This window comes from Puntigrus tetrazona, chromosome 4, assembly GCF_018831695.1.
Source record: "Puntigrus tetrazona isolate hp1 chromosome 4, ASM1883169v1, whole genome shotgun sequence".
NCBI lineage: Eukaryota > Metazoa > Chordata > Actinopteri > Cypriniformes > Cyprinidae > Puntigrus > Puntigrus tetrazona.
Genome location: NC_056702.1, coordinates 24,530,312 through 24,537,075, shown reverse-complemented (window position 1 = coordinate 24,537,075; position 6,764 = coordinate 24,530,312). Strand labels below are relative to the sequence as shown.

Genomic DNA, 6,764 nt, shown 5'->3' with positions numbered 1-6,764 from the left:
AAGTATTCTATTATTAGTTTGACTGTGTGAGAGCAACATGTGTTGAGACATAAACTGAAACTATTTAAAGATGGAAAAACTTTATTCAGGAGCTAGAAATACATCAATGACAAGCTGTTGGTCCCAAGTACAATAGGGAGCTTATACTGAACTAGAACAGCTCAAGATATATACAGAAGTAAAAACAAGCCGTTGTGCACAGTCAATAAAGTCTAGGTAGCTTGAAAACCTCTTCCAGGAAATGTTTTCTACATCACTGTGAATGCCCCAGTTCTCATGTGGACCTGGGGATTTCCACTTTGTTGATAAGATCTGTCACACTGAGCTGCAGCATCAGAGCCAGAACACCTAGATATGGCCCGTGGACAGATCACCCAGATCCTGATGCACACACACACACACACACGCACACGCATGCATGCGTGCACTGCGCTTGCAATGTATCACACACACACACACACACGCACACACACACACACACACACACACACACACACACACACACACACACACAGTCAAAGTCATTGCACTACCACATTACAGCTGTGTTTAAATTGAACTGGAAGTTAAGTGCTGGGCGTCCAGTCAGGAGGAGCACGCTAGCAACTGATCCTAGTTTCTCCCAAGGTTTTCCTCATTCTGTATGCATGGGTTTCTGTTTCCTTACCATGTAGCCTCTGGCTTGCTTGGTTGGGGACATAACTTCCCTAGTGACTATGGGTGGATTGACTACAGAGACACGTCTGCATTTAATAAGGAATTGAGTCATCTACGAAATCGACACACATCCCTGTCATTATACTGTACAGTGCTTTGATGCAACCTGTGTTATTAAAAGCGCTACTCTCAAATAAAAAAGATTGATTGATTGATTGATTTATTGACATATGTAAGGTTTTCTTCTGTGCATCTCTCATATTATGTGATACTCAAGCTTTCCTTTTCAGACAGAACTTACTCCACCCTGTTGGCCTTTGTGAACTCTCATACGCTCTTAGGTTTCCTTTCCGTTTGAAATACTTTCCCACACTATTGACAGATGAAGGGTCTTTCTTCTGCATGTGAAGGATTTCCACATGTTGAGGTAAACACTGTCCTCACCGAATGCTAGTTCAGCGGCTTCCTGGATTTTGTCTAGTCTTTTAGTCTCACGAGCACTTAAAAGACATTTTCTTCAGTTGCCAAATCCACAGATTGCTCTCATTCTGATCCATTTCGGCCAGTTCTTTATTTCTCACTTTAGATAAATTGGAGTCTAAGAAGCAAAACAAAGCAACAAAATTTTAAACATGCTAAACAACCAACCCAACATAGTTCTACATCCTTATAGAGCGTGATGCAGAATGCAACCTCAAACTTGTTTTGAAACCTTTTGAAGTGACTGTATTTAGCTGTATTGTGGCTCCTCCTCTCTCAAATGCATCATTTTCTTTTTCAATGATCATTTACTGATAATCCTAACTCAGATTCATTATCCTGTTTAATGTTTAATCTCACATGTTTCTTCCAGTCAATTTTTAGTCAAATTCTCTGAGAGAATATTGCTAATGCTGTGACAGATTTACTCAGATTTACTCTGAATTAATGACAAGTCCCAATTCGCCTCAAAATGAGATGAAAATACACATGGTGTTGTGCCCTGGATTGAACTCTCATTTTAAATGAGAATCAAGCATGACAGTGAGAATGGGGAAAAAAACATGTGGATTCTTTGAGATCTTCTGGTTAGACTTCATACTTTTCAATCCTGAAGGCTTTGCTCTCCCTCTTTAGTGGCATGTTTCTGTTGTGTTTGGACGTACTAATTAAGAGAAGACAATAATTGACAGAAAGAACAATAAATTATTTGGGTTCTAAATATTTAATAACAGGCAAACAGCTGATTCATATAAAAATAAAACTAAAAAAGAACGCAGGCAAGTGAATCACTGACTCATAGTTTATTTATGTATGAATTCATTCAGTTTCAGTAACTCAGCACCGGAGTTTGCAACTGGTTCTGCAATTACATTAATTGAAACTTCATCAAGCGGACCCGAGGCAAAAAATACTTTGCGTTATCCGAAGACATTTGCGCTCAAGTATGGCGGAGAGATTGAAGCATGCACAGAGCGATGCGGAAACTTTCACATCGTGAAAATAAATCTCACGCCCGTGTCAATCATGTTTAAACCACTGTTTGCCTAACTCTCTACCCTAGACCAAAAAGTAGTAAAGATTAAAAAAACGATTGGATCTAGGCGGACTTGTTTGATTCAAAACATGAAGTTTAAGCAAAAGCGTCTAGTCTTCACACCAGACTTTAAAGCTTTTTCGGCCTGAGAGACTATTTTCTCAGAAATGATCTAGATGTGATCCATGGGCGGTCTTTTGGCCTTTTATAATATCAATATAAACTTCCTAAACAATCTTTCAAAACACCTGCTTTGTATGTAATGTAACAAATAAGCAGATTATTAATAATAATAATAATAATAGTTGCAAAACAAGCAGCTGATTGCAATAATTTGATTCTAAGGAATTGAACAGCTGTCCTCCTAATTCAGATTAGCACAGATGGTTTTGGTTAGTAATGTGTACTGTTTTAGAAAGTCTTTGTCCCAAAAAAGCGGCTAAAGTGTTCTAAGATCAGGCCTATCTAAGCCCCGTCTCAATTTAAAGCCCTGTCACAGGAAGTGTATAGACAGACCCAGTTTTTGTATCTACAGAGGCGTCAAACACGGACACTTTCATTACTTCACAGTGGAGAGCTTCATTAAACCAGGAGAATCATCAGAGTACTCATGAGAGAGAAAAGAAATGTGGTTAAGATGCCAAAATGTGTTCCTGCCATGGATGAAGTTAGGCGGCGTCGAACCATATCTGAAAACACACTTGCACGCCAAACGGCAGTAAGGCCCTGGTATACTTCAAACTGTTCTTGTATTTGGAGGCCTTAGATGCAGAGTACTGTTCCTCAGCCTCAATGACAAACCCAGACCGGGAGAAGAAAAAAAAGCGTGTCAGAGAAGGTAGAGTTCCAGAACTCCTTACCCGACTCGTAACACTTGCCCCTCGGACCTACGGAGAAGCTCAAAGGTGTTTAAGAGCTACAAAACAAACTCCCCATTTTACTGAGACAATTTGAACTGATTTTCCAAATGATATTCTTTGATTTCATTTCAAGCTTACTGGGGTTAATCTCGAACTCTATTCACATGTAAACAGTTTCTCTCTATACAAGATTGAACCAGATATGGAACCTTCCACAGCGTATGCAGGTAAAAGGTCTAAATGCGACTTCTCATCTAAACTTTAAAGGTCATTAAAACTTCTCTCTCTGGTGTTAATTTCTCGTAATGCGTGTTCAGCATTTCTGTTTAAGGTGCAAACTTATTCCACACTGTTGGCAGAGTAAAAGTTTCATCTTACCAGTGTGATTCTGATGTGAGTTGAAATGGGTTTGTTTCCAGTCTGAGCTCTTCCCACGGACTTTACAGGTTTCTATGTTGATTGAAACTCTGGAGGAGTGGCACGTGTTCTGCTAGCTTTTCTCAGTGCCAGTTCTCATATATGACTTCCCATGTTCATGTTGGTTTCCATGCTGCTGCAGCTGAGGGCATCGTGGGGTTTCTCTCAGTGTGATCTCTTCATGTGCCTGTCTCTTCCACTCAGGAGGCTTTCTGGATGAATTTTTCATTATGGATTTTAAAGTCGATCAAAAAACTTTTCCACACTGTTGCGAGGTGCGTGGTTTCTCTCAGTGTGGGCGTTCATGTGGACTTTAAGGTTTACGTGTTGGAGAAATCTCTTTCCACACACGTTACATGTGTGAGAGGCTTTCCTAGTATTTCTCAGCGCCTGTCGAGAGACACTTTTTTGAGTGAAACTTACTCCACAGTGCTGGCAGGTAAAGAGGCTAGGCGTGTAATTAAGCTTTCCTTTTCTTTTTCAGCAGCGCTTTTCCACCCTGTTTGCAGGTGAAGGCCTTTCTCTTGTATAGTACTGAAGTGTGGAGTTTAAGGTGTCCATGTTGGAAGAAACTCTCTCACCGAGGGCAAGTGAACTTTCCTTATCCTTACTGAGAATCCCTTCTTGAGTGACACTAACTCCACACCGTTTTTCTGGTGTAAGGCTTTTCTATAGTGTGAACTGTGGTGTAGTACTTGCCAGGCTTCTTTTCACGGTTGAATCGATTTTCACACGTTGACAGGTGAAAAGAGCTTTCTCCTGTATGCATTCTGGCGTGGATTTTTAAGGCTTTTGGTGTCGGTGAAACCTTTTCCACACTGTTGGCATGAGAAGGTTGCTCTCCGGTGTGAATTCTCACATGCGATTTAAACACCGTTTTGGTCAAAACTCATTTCCACACGGCGAAACTGTACGTGAAGAAGGTTTTCTCCGAGTGTGGATTTTCACGTGGACTTTGAGGGTTGGCGTGTTGGAGAAATCTCTTTCCGCACTGAGGGCAGGTAGTAGGAGTCTCTCTCAGGTGTGGATTCTCACGTGTCGAGTTAAGGTTTGTTTTTGGCTGAAACCTTTCCAGCACTGAAGGCAGGTGAAAGGCCGTGTACCTTTATGAACTACTCTTCGTGTGCAGCGTCCAGCTTTTCGCACAGTGAAGCTCTTTCCACACTGTTAGCACGTGTAAGGCTTTTCACTGGTGTGACTCCTCAGAAGTGCCTGCTCGGGGACCACTTTTTGAGTGAAAACGTGCTCCCACACTGTTGGCAGAGTGTATGGTTTCTCTCGGTGTGGATTCTCATGTGCCTGTTAAGGCTTCCTTTCTGAGTGAAAGCGTACTCCACAGCGCTGGCAGGCGAAAGGGAAAACTCTCCTGTGTGTACTTTCGCACCAGTAATCAAGTCTACCTTTTTGACTGAAATGTTTTCCACCCTGTTAAGCTGCTCAAGGGGTTTCTCTGTATGAGTTCTCACGTGCTGCCTGTTAAAGGTTGGTTTTTAATCCAGAAACCCTTCCCTTTCTGGTGGTGGTGAGAGCTTCTCTCGGTGTGGATTCTCATGTGCCGGTTAGATTCGTTTCTGCTTGAAACTCTTTCCACACTGTTGACGACAGGGAAGGGGGTTTTTTCTGTATGAGTTTTCATGTGGAGTTTTAAGGCTTGCATGTTGGGTAGAAAACGCTTTCCACTGAAAGCAGGTTAAGCTACTTCCTGCTCTAGTTCGTATAAACTGCTTTAACTCTTTTTAATTGGAAGACTTTTTAGTCTGCGAGTAAGTGAGCGAGATTTTCTTTGGTTATATAATCACGGTGATCTTTCTCTTCGTTTTCATTCAGCACTTCATTTCTCCTCTTTAACTTTAACTACGCGCCAAAAAAGAAGACAAAGCATTTAAATGTTAAAAGCGACAGCGTGCTACAACCTCGTATTCTCTACTGAAATAGATTTTTAATTAAACAATGGTTCCAGTAGGCAATTTGCTTCCATAACAAACTCTACCTCGATTTTGCTCTAAACTATAGAGAGACCATTTTACATTACTACAACTACTTTGGCGATATAATTATCAGTTAGTTATTTATTGGACCACTATTGCCCTGTTTGATGGACATTAAACACAATGCTAACGTGTTATAAGGTTCACAGCTTTATCCCTTGAAGCTTAGTATCAATCCAATCATAACAAGCTCACGCCAACATTATAATAAGTAGTAGTGGTGGTGTCCTTTTATTTATTTTTTTATTGTGCTTATTTTGCCTGTGTTCATAGTATGCTTGTATATAACAAATACAATAAAAAACAGATTTTAATAAGAATAAGACATGTGAAAACGAGAAACCAACCCATTAGTTGCTCAAAATCTTCTAGTTTGACACTGAAAACCTCTTCAATCCGGAAGTCTTCACACTCTCCTCTTTAATAAACGCCATTTCTGGACACTCTGTCACGGTTGAGAAGGGAATAATAGAAATATACATGTCACGTAAGTAAGTAAAACAAGCACTGCAAAAAACAACAGATAGTTTATGTACTCGTGGCTGGACTTCTGACTTTAGTATAACCATATATTCCCGCGTTTTCATCAAACGTTTGAGCTTTCACTCGTGTGTATTTTCAGATTCAGTTTAGTTTTATAAGAGCAGTTTCTCATCACACTGAAGGGACACAGAGGTTTACTGTCACTCGTAAAGTCCTCAGGACAACGTTGTTACTCTGAACATTTAAGAGGACCACAAACACAAACCTCTCTTCCGGTCAGAGTCGCAGACAGCGCAGCCTTATGACGTCATGGCGGCGGCAAGCCAAAATAAAAGTCTTGCCTGCACGATTATCCAAAAAAGTGTGTGTATGTGTGTGTGTGTGTGTGTGTGTGTGTGTGTGTGTGTGTGTGTGTGTGTGTGTGTGTGTGAGAGAGAGAGAGAGAGAGACAGAGAGAGAGAGAGAGAGAGAGAGAGAGAGAGAGAGAGAGAGAGAGTGAGAGAGAGAGAGAGAGAGAGAGAGAGAGAGAGAGAGAGAGAGAGAGAGAGAGAGACAGAGAGAGAGAGAGAGAGAGAGAGAGAGATGAGAGAGAGAGAGAGAGAGAGAGAGAGAGAGAGAGAGAGAGAGAGAGACAGAGAGAGAGAGAGAGAGAGAGAGAGAGAGAGAGACAGAGAGAGAGAGAGAGAGAGAGAGGGCAAGAGAGAGACCAGAGAGAGAGAGAGAGAGAGACAGAGAGAGAGAGAGAGAGAGAGAGAGAGAGAGAGACAGAGAGAGAGAGAGAGAGAGAGACAGAGAGAGAGAGAGACAGAGAGAGAGACAGAGAGAGAGAGAGACAGAGAGACA

At 41.4% G+C, this 6,764-nt stretch overlaps 1 pseudogene; it reads right to left on the bottom strand.

Annotated features, from left to right (window-relative positions):
* Positions 1–4,219, bottom strand: part of LOC122342345 — a 7,334-nt pseudogene extending 3,115 nt beyond the window's left edge.
* Positions 4,220–6,764: the final 2,545 nt, after the last annotated feature.